Genomic DNA, 15,683 nt, shown 5'->3' with positions numbered 1-15,683 from the left:
AGGCGCTTTTTCCACTTTATTTTCCCACGATGGCTTGTTAAGTGGTTTTACCGAGGCCTGACTGCTCTACACAGTTCTAGTATCGCCCGAACAGCAAAGAGATCCTAGGGGGAACGGGAATGGAAAAGATATACTAAAGGCGGTCACCTACGAAGCATTGATAACGTTTTACTAGCGGTGTACACTATAAAGCTGTATAGGAATTTGCCTAGGGCCGAACGTAGCACGGGCTATAATTCGTTATTCACTTATGCTAAGGCCTTCTTCGGCTTCTGCGACACTAGTGCGTGCGGCGCGTAAGAAACAGTCACCCACGTGCTCGTAGACTGCCTAAATCTAAGGGAAATTCGATAGAAGTTAAGGAGTGAACTAGGACGCCTTCAACGGCGTATCGAGTCTACTAGGAGGCTCAACTGAAGGCGAAAGAGGTATAACAGACACCGTCTCGCGGCCTAGGACGGTTAAGGGTGTGCTAGACTTCGCTGAGGCGTCGCAATGGTTCCAAAGTCGCGCGCCACGAGGGCAGCCTAATAATGTGAGCGGCAACTACGCCACGATAGGCCTTGACGAGGCTCTAAGTTCGTTTTCAGGAAGTGGGTTATCATACATGTACACCTAGGGATATATATAGGTGCTGTAGCCTGTACGCTTTGCGAGAGATCGGGGTAAATGAAATCTACTACTACCACTGTATAAATGGTTCGTGACGTGACGGTGAGACTTGTGATAAATCATTCACACGGTGTCCAGGTAACCTTGGGGCAGGTTTTAATGACATTTAAAGTACTAGTGGCGGACGGTGTTGCCTTTTGAACCTAGAACTCGTATTACAATTTCCTAGTGTGGCCTTCAATAACACTGAAAGAAATACCTCCAATATCATCATCTTAAACCGTTGAAGCACGGCAATTTTTAGCAAATACTGGCACAATCTTGCAGATCTTTTTTAACGTCTTTGATATATACAGTACGCAGGTATGTGTCTCGAAATCATTACGCCCAGACCTAATCCCGCAAATTTCCTGTCGGTATTGTCGTACGAATGCAGGCCTGTGGGGCTCGGAGTGGAATATCACGGCGCCTAGAAACATCAGAATGGCCCAATTAATATTAGTCGTTTATATAGGCCCTACGAGAAAAATAGTAACTTACCTCGTTCGTTTCAGGGCACAGACGGGGCGGGGAATAGGAAAGGGCAAAGCATAGTGAAGGGTAAGGAATGAGTGAATAGCGAGCTAACAAGTAGTTAGGTGACTATCAACGAGTTCCCATTGCTCATTGAACTGTTTACATACCATTTCATTATCTTGGTTTTCGTTGTTCTCGCTTGTCCAATCGCCACTTGCCAGCGCAGACTAGCCAATGCAGCTTCGATCAGGTACTAACCACTCCCTCTAGAAATAAGGCAGCTTATAGAGAGCGTCTTAAAACGTTTCCCTGCTTTGACCACTAAAGAAACAACCAATTCTAGACAGACTGAAGGCCAGATTTTAAGGCACAATACACGGAATAATTGCTCAAAATAGTTGTTAATTTGCGAAGTAATATAGACGTCGCTTTTGACACCGTGCAAATGTCTTGTTGGGATTACCTGAAGGATCAGGCCACCAGGGTATATCATTTACATCCTGGTCTTTCTTCGAAGCGGAAGATGTTTTGAGACGTTACCAGCCGTGCACTATCATCGCTCAGGGTTTTGGAGCGGCCAATAGCCTCCTTGTAATCTTGAGCTAACGCCTGCTGTCAGCCAGATGTTCAAGCAGAGGAAAGATATTACCAACTGATTTGCTCATTGATATTCATTCGAGCCGGGGTTAATGGGGCCTTGAACCTCTTCATCGTATTGGGGGTCTAGGGTGCCGTGTCGACTGGCAAATCCCCTGTTCTTTCTGTCGGCCACTTTGTCATCCTGAGCTAACATCTGCTGTCAGCCAGAGGTTCAAGCAGAGGAAAGATATTACCAACTGATTTGCTCATTGGTATCATTCGAGCCGGGCTTAATTGGGCCTTGAATCTCTTCATCATATTGGGGATGTAGGGTGCCGTGTTGATTGGCGGATCCCCTATTCTTTCTGTCGGCCATGTTTAGCGGAATCAATAATAATAGGAGTGGATGGAATTGTATTGAGAAAGAGGGAAACAAATGTTTTGAACGCTTGTTTTGGCTCTACTTATATCCTTTTTTTTTCATGCTGATATCATTCAACGTCATCATGATGGGTTGGTGACACAGCGAAAACATATTGAAAAAGCTCGCCTCACAGTGTGGGGGCCTACCCACCTATCCTGATCACTGGAATTGGTAATTGTGAGGGCCAATATATTTGTCGCACCATGCTGGTAGGAGTGATCTTGTTTTGTTCTCCTTCCCCACAGCATCACAGACTGCCGAAGGATGGCTCGCATCAAGGCTCCATCCAACCAATAAAAGCATTGTCAAAATTACTCGGCGGAAATATCTCACGCGGTCGTTCTATTGGAACCTGGTAAATACGGCGATTAATATCATCAGCAGAGCCTAATCAACGAAGTCTTTCTGAGCATACATCCCCAACTTCAAATTTGAAGAATTAACAGATGAAGTATGAAGTATCAGAGCTGTTTCTACCGGATGCAATTGACTTAGACCGGTTGAAAGCGCCTCAGAGTCACGCAAAACACGTTGAAGAAGACCAAAACCACCGTCAGCGCCAATATCCGGCCCTCTTGAGCGAGAATATTTCGGATTGGAGGCGTACGATTGTTGCTTTAACCAGACCAAGCGATGGAAAGAAACCAGTCGGAGGGTTTAGACTGAGCGGGCGATGGAAATTGCATGGTCAAGCAAAGCTAGTGGACATTGCACAAATTGACTTCAGGTGTATCGGCTTTCGTAAAGCCAGAATGCTTATTCAAAAAAACTACACCTCAAGTGTCTGTTATCGCGGCCACTGCCAAGTAGAAAAGGAAGAAATTTACCATTCAAACTCATTGCGCTTACGACCCACAAATATATTGGTACTGTTTTCTTTCTCTCTGATACCCCAGTAAAACCACTCACTATGTTTTTGGCCATTGCGAATGTTGACGGGCTGCCCTCATGGCGTTATAATGTCTCGGGGAAGCCTAGGAGCTTGTAGGGACGTGAAAACAATACAAGGACTTCGCCTTCTTGCCGCTGTATCTGCTGCAATAGAAATTACGGCGTGGATCACGTGGGTTGTGCGCACAGAACCAAAAGAAAACGCTTGGATTCGCCATGGAAGCCTGGGGATAGGATAATTATTAATATTTCTTTTACCGCCTTGATATATTTCCAGTTACACGCAAGGCATTTCCTCCCCCACTATGAACGTTTAACCTTGTATATTGCACACAATAACAGGTTATATATTGACTGTCGTATTGCCTCATCCTTTTCGCCCTATAAATATATAGCGTAATTTTAGGATCAAAGTCTATATACACCACGCCAAATTAGGATTAGCGACGCGACGAAACACTCGCAGTGTTCGGTAGGAAAGAAAGAAAGAATTGTGAAAGCGTTACAAGGTTCCTCATTGCCCCACCGTTGGCCAATCGGAGTGGAAGTGGGTTGCGGGGGGCGGTTGGGTTTTGATCCGACGACGACATGTGTACAAATTTGATAACAACGTTTTCGTTTATTTTCCGACCAGGTCCCAATATTATATGAGGCTGACAAAGCTTTTCCAAGAGTAGCTTAGTGTATTTTAGCGCTTGGGGTTTGGAGAATAAAGAAAGAGTGTGAAAGCTGACACCGCCGATTTCCGGAAATACTGTAGCGGCAGGATCCACCACACTCTAGGCCGGCCAGCTCCAGACTCCTTGGTCGCTTCTTATACATTAAGAAAATGTATGGGAACATGGGGCTGATACTCGTGGAGACGCAGCAGTGGTCGATTCAGTAATACACCGCTCAGACACGCTTCAGAAATGGGAAAGACATTGGCACGCTGTTCTGTTGATATTTATTCTAGTCCATGTGAAGGGAATGAATCTTTGCTAGTCCGATCAGGATACTCCTAGGCTCCGTGGCTATTGATTTAATGGAGAAACCCCGCCTTCTCTTGCGCACTACAGTTGTTATCTCTTCTTGGTCTTCAGCCAAAGCTTGCCGTAGTATGTCCCGATCTAGCTCAATCACAAATAGTAATTGCTCAACTACTAGGTACATTGAAGTACTGTACTAGTATCGACCGCGAAGGATCACACCTCAGTAGTCGCAACCAATGTGCAACCATCTGTTATATGGCGTATAATTCTTATGTACTATTGTGGCTTTAGCCTTCGGGGAATGTCTCCAGTTGTACAGACCGTGCACAAGCATACTGGTCTAGACGGTACAAATTATCTGCAATGGTGGAACTAATGAAAGGCTTAAAGTAGTCTTCTACATATAGTGGCTCGCGACTAGCCCCTCGGCTCGAGTGAGGTAGCTTTGGTGTGCACAAGCTAGGTAAGTAAGCATTGATAAAATTCGAAGACCCTAGTACGACGACAAAACTATACATGACTCGCCCTGGCACCAGCTTGGCATTGGGTCAACCAGGCCTTTTACAGTGGCCCTCCAACCCAGCGTCCATGATGAGAGTGTCCATATTCAGTAATATTTTCAGTCGGTGAAACAATCGTATCCACAACTCAAGACCAACATGAAGTATTTCCTTGCTCTGGTGTATATGATCGGATATCAAAACACAGATCGAGTCCCATCACTGCTGCCGAGCTGCCGACGGAGGGATCTCCCAGTCTTCTGGCCCTCTGTAGATTTGTTTGTACCCTGTGGGGTCACCTTCTGTACCTCAGTCTCGACGATTGCCAATCGGCCCAAGATGTCAACCAGATCGTTGCGAACGGCTTCATTCCAGGCGCCTTGGTCATGCGACAAGCGCTCAACAGACCTGCGGAGACAGTTAGTGCTTTAAGTTCTCACTCAGAAGCGACCACAACTGACCCCATTCGGTTATACAGCCTGGATATTGTTAGCAGGCCAATTCTAAATTACGTCCGTGTGGGATTGTTCTTACTCCGTCAGGCATTCAAGAGCAACCGTATTGCTGTCTTCGGAGGGCTGGATCTGTCCGCGTATGTCTAGGTCCGTTTCATGTCCAAACGCAGTTCTCCGCTGTTATGCAGTTTCCTGCTCACTCATATCATCTGAAGTGCTATTTTCCGGGTCGCCGGAGTCATTTTCCTCCTGAGGTGACTCGTCCCTTGTTGTATCCCCTGTAGCGCTGCTGGACACACTGCCGATGTCCTCAGACTCTAAGGACGACAAAGACAGTGCACGTTGCAATCTGCTTCGAAAGTCTGGTCGCCGAAGAGGGCGCGAGACCTTTCGAATACCGCCCATGCTTGCTTCTTAGTTACGCTGAGGTGACGAGTGTTCCCACTTCTGCTTCGGTGTGGTAGGAGAAAGCGCTCCGGCTTTATAGCAAGTTGTATCGCGGGACCACAATTGAGTATTGTGTTTACTCGTGATAATGCGAATTGCAAGCGCACGCATTTTTCACCCATGCATGCACGTAGATATCTATTAGGTTACTGCATGGCTCACTAAGAGTCGGACATGTTTCAACGAACTGGTGAAACCACGTGATATTGTCAACATGTGCACAGTGGCTGTTCAACGTTGTTGATTCTCAACGAAATACAGTACATCAAAAGTTGAAGGCATTTGGTCTCAGAAACATGAGTTAGGGCGAGCCGTGAGCGTCTGGTCCCAGTTCACCAAGCTGAGCCGTGGTTCATAAACGCAATCGCCATTATTAAGTACAACACTATGATCCTTTTAACTCAACACCATTCCTCCTTGAATTCCCTTTCTGCTGTTTTATTCAACAGTTCTTACCACTTCTGTAACTTTCCCGAGCACCACCATGTCCCCCCGTAGCGCATGCGGCTGGCCAGAATGGGAAGAGAGAAACCTTCTCTCTTGGCTGGATTCCCACCGGGGCCTGTCGTGGAAAGCCCTCTCCGACGCATATTATGAGGAATATCAGGTGGATCGAAGCATTGAGTCTTTTACGAGGGAAGAAGTACCATATTCTGCGGAAGCAGCGTCGCACTGGCGCCAAAGTCCCCGGTCGTTCAAGCAAACAAAAGCGAACAGGCGACGTGCGGCGCTCGCTGGTCTATAGCGGTTCACGGTCAACCCTGCCAGACAATACCTCTGCCCAAAGGAACATTGACAAGTGGTTTCAAACAATTCTAGCGGTCGACTCTAGCCAGTCTGGCGACAACGATAAGCCAGCTCAAACGCCACGCTCGGAAATACGTATAAGATACTTTTACTCTTCCTATATAAGGGGCTGGCTTTTTACCACAGGCTGCGTGACGCCAGCACCGCTTCCGTACCCGCTATAAAGAACGCGATCGTCGTCCTAGATATGGGACTATATACATCGTGTCTGTGCCGCTAGGAAACTGAGATACCGGCGAACAGAACGTCTACACTAGCAGTATGTTATCGACGGAGCGCTACATTACTATGTCGAAGGAATAGTGGCCAACTATTTCGATGAAATAGTCCAGGTGTATGTTATTACCATAAAGGCTGTGCTTACTCGACAATGAACACTTAGCATGAGAGATATGAATCACTCTATGGATTTCGTATAGGAAGGAGCAATCACCCTTGTTTGGAATTACAACAGTAGTGATAAAGTTCCAAAGTCAAAGGTGAACATTCGAGTATGGTCGTGGTGCCTCTGAGCAGGCCCAGCTACACAGTTTCGTCCTTATCATTCTAAACCAGGGGCATGGCCCATATGGCCTGTAAAAAACTGCGGACAGTGTATAAGGATTCACGGTACTATGAGTTTTCCTATAAGCAGATAGGATAGGGTAGCAAGACTAAAAATATATGGGTTCTTATTAGCCTAAGGAAACATGTCCGCTTAGATTTAATTAGATCGGTGGTCGAGAGCGGAGTGATCTTTGGAATGAAGCGTCCGATCTGCTTTCGACCCACGCGCAAGTCATAAGGAAATTAAGTTTGACACAGACTGCGGAACCACGAGCGGGACTGCCGATCAGTCGCGGAACTGCAAATCATTTCGGGAGTTTGTTGTAATGAACCATGGAAATACTCGCTCGGTGAGAAAATGCGGTTTTAATGAAGAATTCAAGCCTGGGTTTCTACCCACTTTCTAGTCTATTCGTGACTAAACCTTTTCAGTCTAAAAATGAGAACTAGAACAGAAACACTACAATCTCCGCCGGGCGGTATATAGGATAAATTTACTACGGTAAGGCCAACATTTTATTAGAAAGTTTCTTGAAATTCAGTATCTTAATCAAGATGTGCAGATCGATTAAAATAAGGTTTAGGGCCGTAGGAGGGCCGGCCCATATCGAAATATTATCCGGGGCCAATCGGTTTTAGTAAAACGGAGGCCATTTTATTCAAGCTTATATGGTTAGTCCATAATTGGTATAGTTCTTTACAAGCCGTCTGCTAGAGTTATTGAAATAGCGGTAGATTTGAAGAGATAGAGAGGAAGTGTTGTTATGGTCCAAAGAGAGCAATAACCATCGGAGAAAGGCTTATTGTAGGAGAAGATACGTAGCTTCTAGAACGTTCTACAGACTAGATAGGTAAAGTTTAGCTTACCACTTGATAGGGGAGCTTACCTTCTCATGACTGCGACTAAGAGAACACAACCACAGATCGGGTTGTAGCCTATATTGTGTCGCCAAAGTCTGCGTGTTATTCCAAATACTCACCTGCCCCAGTAGTACCTCCTAGGCAACAATCCCCCGTTCTATCGGACCCTAACAGCGGCCAACTTTGGGCTTGTAGATCGTGTCTGGACCTTTGCAATTGTTTCCATTTTCTCTCCACAAATAGAACCTCCCTGATCTACTATCCTATGGGTCGTCGCTGAGACCTGCGTCTGTCTAAATTCACGCGTGGTGTTTGATTGGCCCGTCGGGTGCTATTCGTCTCCAGTGTCTCATTAGTGTGATAGTAGCGTTGCAGTCTTGCGAGGGGGTGGCGATCAAGAGAACCTAGCTCGTGGGCCTAGGTTGCACCAGTTCACATGGTTGTCCTGGAAACTAGACCCAGTTTGTCTGAGCTTTCCAAAGGTCTGGACCCTTTTTGGCTATCATGCTAAAGAAAGACAATCTTCATCCTGAGATTGAAAGTATGCCAGGGCCTATGCGCCCAGGGAGTAGAGATTTTAGTAAAGACATTATAAGTCAGCTGCGAGTAGAAAGGAAAAAAATAACATTCAGCGGCGCGAGCCTAGAGATAGCAGTATTGATTCTAGTGGGATTGAAAGGTCCTCCGGCCAACTGCAGGTATAGCATAGCGCTTCCGTCGTCCATCTGCAGCCCATTATTTCAGCATCAGTCGAAGCACTTCAACCCTCACGAAAGAAACGGTGACCGTGTTTAAAACGGGGAGGCGGAGAATACAAGCACGTTGAGCGATTTAATTGCAAATTCAATGATAGGTACGAATCCTACTTTTGCAACATTATTTTTTTCTCAACAGCCGATGGAAGTGGTACGCCACACTCAACGCACAATTTTGAGAGGAATTATTCCAGGTCGAGACTTGGCGCTATAGGCCACAAAGTCTCCAAACACCCCTTCAGCGTCGTTCAAATCGCTTTAACGCTTATTAACGAGACAGTGATTCTCGCTACTATCTGCGCAACTGGTTCCTTGGTAGAGACGTAGCCGAAAAAATATAAAAGGAGCCGGATTCCCAGCCTAAAATCAATCAGGACTTCGGTTCCCACACTCCGGTGTGTCATGGTGCCCCTTTCTTGCCTGCGGGCTTGAGAGTCTCCGTGACCACGGCTGTCGCTGCCACGAGCCCCGCGAGTGTAAAAAGTTGCTTCGCAGGATAGGTCTGTGTTAACAACAATCCTCGCAGGATAGGTCTGCGTCATCAATATGCCTCGCAGGGGGGGTGCTGCGTCAACAAGACTACCCCGCAGGATAGGTCTGCGTCATCAATATGCCTCGCAGGGGGTTGCTGCGAAAACAAGACTACCTCGCAGGGGGCGCTGCGTTACCAAGTGAACTCCGCAGGGGGACGCTGTGATGACAGGTGAGACTCGCAGGAGACCGCTGCGTTAACAAGTTCTCTGCAGGAGACCGCTGCATTACCAAGCTCTCCGCAGCCTAGGCCCTACGTCAACAAAGCGCCTCGCAGGGACATCTGCGACAACAAGAGTCTCCGCAGGGGCATCTGCGACAACAAGAGCCTCTAGCCCGTGCAGGCACCTCTTCGTGGTGCTAGGGACCAGTATTCGAGTGTTCCAAGAGTATTCGGAGAAGCAAAGACCTGCGCAACATCTTCGTCGTGTGTTCATTGTTCCGAAGGGTCATCATTGGATATATAGAAGGGGCCCTAGTTAGATCTTTGCCAATTCAATAGCCAAAACCATAAACTAACAACTGAAGCGTCTTCAGTACCAAATGACGTATTTCACATTCCTTTCCCTTGGTAGCTTGTGATGTAATAGCTTCCTCGCTACAATAGAACTTGGCACCTTTCATTCAGATGTAGGCAAACAGAGATGAGTGTTGTGGGTGTTGATGGTGGGTGTTGATGGTGGGTGTTGATGGTGGGTGTTGATGGTGGGTGTTGATGGTGAGTGTTGATGGTGAATGGTCGGGCGGTGAAGGAGGGTCACCGTCCAGACCTTGCCATTGGTCCATGCCACCCTCAGATTATGTAAGATTCCTGAATAGGGGGTTCAACTCCAACTTCTGGATTAATCGGTTATTTGCGTCTATCACTGTCACCTACCACCATAACCACTGGTATAGTAGGTAATCGATCCTAATAACGGTGTATCCTGTTATATAATTTATTATATATGTTGCCCTTATTATAAATTTGTTGCTGAGACTAGTAGACAGTATAATGGAGTAGATTTGTAGACTCGACATATTTTGTGGTCACATATATATATATATATATGCACATATTGTAGTCGCATCCCTATTCATATTTATTTTAGATCACACTCTCAAGCCTCATTCAGACCAGACTCAACAGTCCACCGCTTTGACAAGCCTGGTTCAATCCGTCTCGCCCGTTATGTATCCTTAGTATTGTGGGACCTGTACGTGGCTAAAACATTGTAAAGTAAATGCGTGCGTGAAGGGCTTGTTAACAAGCGGCTCATGGGCCAACCAACGCCATGCCCGCCCATAGACAGGTGGAAGTGACTCATTGCGAATCCATGGGCCTCGTGGGCCGAGACGAGGTCGATCAATATCCCCAGACGTAGCAGGGCGGTTTTCTTGCCATCTCATCCACATGATAGATGTATCAGTTTATTGATTCTATCTCGCAAGCCATCTCTAGTGCCATTCTGATCACTCGGTGAATTTGCATACAGCCCCGACTTCGATTGAGCTGGTCGAATGCAAACCCCAGACTGCCCTCCGTTGGTTCAACTATGTATAGGCAATACATACGCTCAAGATTAGACCTACCAGGCATAGAAGCATTTATGAGGAACCGCTCGAAATACCATTTGTTGGCTCAACTAAACATCGTGATGCGATAGACTCTGCCTTCTTATTCGAAGTCATCGCTTCAGTCGGCGATTGCAAGTCACTTAAGCCTACTCTACTGTAGGATGGCTATATCCTAGAACCATCCCGAGTGTGAAAGTGGATTCGCAACAAAGAAAACCAACCAAGAATATCCGATCGGCTCCTACATTTGGGAGTCGCCGCAACATTGTAAGTAACCCCCCCCGGTTGGTAACTACAATTCATATCGCCAGCCGTACCCCATGTATCAATATCCAGTACTGCATCCGAACCGCCGGTCGTTGCTTTCTGAGGCGTAGTACCCGGGTTCATGCGATCAATCTTGCTCTGCTGCCGATAGAACGCAGCAGGATGGCTCTGGGTGGTGTTGTTACAGACTAAAACTCATCTTCACAAAGGATCTGCTTGAACAGTGGTCTGCCAAATGTCGTCCAGGGAGTGGTGAGTTTGGCAAATATATACTTAACGCTGAAAGGATGCCGACGCTGGTGGACAGAATCCGGCGAGGTCCCTAGCAGGAGCTGCTTGCGCAATAGGTTAGAAAACGACATCAATAGACAGAGACACGCGGCCGGCTTGATTGACGTGCAGTTTCAGTGGCATCTAAGACATATGCGACTTCCTAGGTATTTCTTTGGGTTTGATAGAGAAATGGGTGCTTGAGATCCAAATATACCAAACACCTATTCCAAAGAGACATTTCTGACACCGACTTGATGCTACTCCGTATATTTCCGCTTGGTTCGTTTCCGCTCTTTCGTATACATCGAACACCTGAGCAATGCGGAGTAGGAGATAGGACGGTATCGTATGGTATTTCTGGCTCTTTAGCTGGCTGGGCTGTGCCTCGGTAACGGTCTTATCTTCCCGGTTGGTAGTTACTATGACCGAAATTAGCCCCTAGGTTAGAAACGAAGGTAGTTTTGCCTCGCCCTCTCCTTACACGCGGATTTGGACTAACAACATGGCCAATAGTGAAGGTAGGCTCCCCTGCTATTAAGCAACGCGAGACATCGGCATTTTCCGGTGCCTGTCGGATAATCAGGCTTGAAAAGACGCCGGGTGCCATCCGATAACAACGTGAGGCCACCCATTGGACGCCAGTAACCCAATTCACGAGGGCTATTCTTTCACGATGTTCGAATGCCGAAAGACATACGGTGGTATAAGCCATTGAAATTTAGGGTACGTATCGCGTAGACGCATCAGCACACGACCTGTTATACAGAGTCGACTAAGAGAGAAGGGCGAAGGTAAAGGCGATCAGAACTTCACATTGGCTCATCATCCATGCCACCAATGGTCATGTCGGGCGATAGAGCATGGAATCGCATCGGGATCGGGGAGTCCGAGCAGGCAATGCACTTACGCGCTTCAATCCGACTCGAGTGACGAGACCAAGAGGGCACCTCCTATTGTACGATCCGAGTCAGCAAGGCTTGAACCACTGGGACAAGTTGTTATCACTTACCAGTTAATAAAGATCGCAGTATGTTTGCTTGGAACGAGACGATCAATTAGCTTGGTGATCATATTATCTTACCTACAAGGTCACTTACAATTGTCTTCATCGATGTGGCCACCATTCATGTCATCTTGACATGATGTTGTGCCCAGATCGTCGCAGACTCCGGCTGCCGCTTCGAAGCCACGCTGGGTGCACCGGGCAACTTCTGAGGACCGAAGGCGCGTGATGAACCCACCTGTGATAATAAATTGTACAGTCATTATGGGACAAAACCGCGTGATGCGGATGATCGGAGGTTCATATACTCCGCCGGTCATGGTATGAAGGCGGTGAGATCGATGGCAGAAGACGCACGCGTCGTAGTCCGATTCGGTAATAGGACTACGCGCAAGGGTGTTTCACGGGCGGCGATGGTGCTCCTATCTACAATGGCATGAATATTAGCATGGCGTTCGTATTGTGAGCACAATGGTTTGCACAAATACCTGGAGAGTGCAGCAGAAGGCGCGATAAATCACTCACCTCACCGGGAAGAATGGACGTCTCAAGCTTCTATGCGGCGAGGCTCGCAAAAGAATGATTGCACTCCGTTACTAGCCCGCTTCTTTAATTATACACTTTACCCAGGGTATGCTGTGTAGTATGAAGCGACGAGACAAGGTTTAGTGTATCGGCTATGGCTTTATACAGAGCACTAACGGGGTGCCGTATTCTCGGGGCCACTCTGGTGCGATGTCAACGGTTCACTGTCATGCATTAGCTTGTAGGTCGGCGAGATAATAGACGAGTCACATGTTCTGTTGGCGAAGACTAGGAATGAAGAGACGACAAAGAGCTATGGTCCTTGCGCTCGTGCGATTGTCCTCGATTCTAGATCGCCTCGACTTCAGGATTAGTAGAACTTTAAGCAGGTCAGGCTAAAATTCACCTACCTGCGACGTGGTATTCGCGCTTTTGCCTTGGGGATACGCGCGGGGCTGTCCAGTAGATCAGCTCACAGAGAGACGTCAGACACCTTCGCATAGACGTTTGAACCAGTCAGCCTAAGTCATGTCTCTATAATCGGCTGGCTGGTTGCAAAGTAGTTTTGCTGAGAAGAATATCTTCGGCAGGTATTGCCTGGCTTGCTGGTCCATGTTGTATTCTATAAATGTCAGTAAAGTACAAATTTCAATACTGGGTCAAAGGGTAAGAACTTGTCAAGTGCTCCAGGCACAAGGCCTGCTTGGCTCTGCGTGGTCAAATGTGAATAAATTGTAGAGCAAGTTGTCCGGGGGTAGAAGACGTATTTATAGGCTTCTCGGCTCATCCTGTTTCGCAAGTGCTCTGCTTGCGTAGAGGGACACCTCCTAATTGAGGCCTGTTGAGAAACGTGTCTCCTCAGCGCAATTATTTCCAGCGACAGCTGCTTTTGCCTTTAAATGTTCAGCGAGAGAGACTAGTAAGAGTGGTGTTGAGAAAAGGGATGCTGAGTCGGTCAAGAAACGTTGGCTGACTGTTGAATCCTTCACGGCCCTCTTAAATTGAGGCTCTGAGGGAATAATTCCCTCCACAATGACAGGCCCATACTTTTGTCCTGATCACCTCGTCTGTGAGCAATTCAACGTTGAATCACCGAAAGGGGCCTAGAATTTCATCTCTAGAAATCATGGGATTTTTTTACACTGGCCTCGCTTTAGTGTTGTGTTGATTGTCTTAAGCTGTGTGGTCACGTGATCCATATAGATCTGTTGGAGTGGCTGCCGGAGTGTCTGCCTAACAGGCAGCCACTCCGCTAGGAAGCAGGGAGATGAGGTGCTACAACTACAAAGAGCTGGATCTCTTGATATATGTAGATGAATCATCACACTAGTACCTCAATCCAGGGTTCAAGTTCGACGACGGGTCAGCGTAAATGAATCACACACACACACACACACACACACACACACACACACACACACACACACACAGAGTATGGAACCTACACATCTTTCGTATAATAACGCCTACCGAATTTCTTTTAGAATTTTCATCTCTCAGCCAGCATGTGACACCGATAAGACAAAAAATACGAAGCGTGACCAATCCGCTTTATGTACACGTGGGGCGGTGCCGTTCCTTCAAGCCGAACTGACCGATAATCACGTAAAATACATCTTGGCCAATCGGCATTTTCGTCAACCTTAGGATTCGGCCCCAAATGATTTGATCTCAATATTTGGCTTTTGATCGTCAGGGTTCCGCTCGGTATTGGGAAAGTGAAACGGCCTTGTGGGCTTACTAGTCTCACTCTCTAACAAAGCCAGGCAAACTCAATATTATTCTTAAATCCGATCATCTTCTTCCAGAACTGGAGACGGCTGGAAATCTACAAACATAGTTATCTCCACTAAGGGCGGGCCTACTATTTTTGCACGTTACATGCGTGCAGCTCTTAGTACTATGTAAGACATCAAGTTTCAAGTTGAAGCTCTGATTTTGACGCAGCTACTGTTTCATGCAGAGAACTCAGTATCACGGTTACATCTATAGAAGAGCTCTAAATTTAATTTAAATAGCTGACCTAGAATCTTAAACCTGTAGAATCGGGGACAATCGCACGAGCGCAAGGACCATAGCCCTTTGTCGTCTCTTCATTCCTAGTCTTCGCCAACAGAACATGTGACTCGTCTATTATCTCGCCGACCTACAAGCTAATGCATGACAGTGAACCGTTGACATCGCACCAGAGTGGCCCCGAGGATGCAGCACCCCGTTAGTGCACTGTATAAAGCCATAGCCGATACACCAGACCTTGTCTCGTCGCTTCATACCACACAGCATATTGACACCACTTGTGCGAAAATGAGATGTAATCCTTTTTGCGCGGCACTCTGTAACTTATCGCTACCCTCTGACTAATATATTCTCTTGGTTTGTCTTTAGTTTAGTCTTCTATGACAATATCTGGCTGATTTGAATCAACCATAACTGTTAGGACAGTCCCCCGGGGGCGTCCTGGTACGATATAGAAACGAGTGAAGAATGTGAGGTGTGCCTGATATCTCAAAAAAAGTAGGGTTCCTTTTTCAAGTGAACCATCGTCATCTTCATCACAGGTATCTTCATCCTGTGATTCCTGTCAATCAACTACGCATACGTGAAATCCTCCCACAGTCGCGCAAAACTCAGGAGGTTCCATCTTGCTTCAACCCGTCATCATAGTCAACTCAATCCCCACTTGAAACAAATTTACCAAAAGATCCAGTGATATGCAGGCATTTTGGTCCCAGCTGACGAGATACCTTAAGGAAAGATTGACCATTTCGGTTGTTTTAGTTATTAGTACCTGCCTCATTCTGGTATATCGTGCGTGCTACATAACTAGTAGGCAAAAACCGGCACAAAACGTCTTCTCTGAAAAGCGATATTGCCTTAAGTGTAATTTTTTCCTCTCATTTTAGGCGCTCGGGGTTACGAATCTAAAGCCCTTTTCTATTGAGCTATCCTACTGGATTTATATATAAGTTGCGGATACTAGCTACATAGTCAGTCTGCGCCATTCTCCTACATTTCAGATTATTCTCCCTCTCCTTTATATTGAAGTATGGCCCTGTCTTTCACTTACGACCATCCTTTTTCTCTGGTTTTGTTAATACCTTATATTCATCCTATGAAGAACGCTCTTCATGAATAATATCGCGCTTTCTTCGGTAGCAGGAAC

The sequence above is a fragment of the Penicillium chrysogenum genome (assembly GCF_028827035.1).
Source record: "Penicillium chrysogenum strain IBT 35668 chromosome Unknown utg000001l_segment0_segment0, whole genome shotgun sequence".
NCBI lineage: Eukaryota > Fungi > Ascomycota > Eurotiomycetes > Eurotiales > Aspergillaceae > Penicillium > Penicillium chrysogenum.
The sequence above is the reverse complement of the archived record's forward strand: the minus strand, read 5'-3'. Positions refer to the sequence as shown.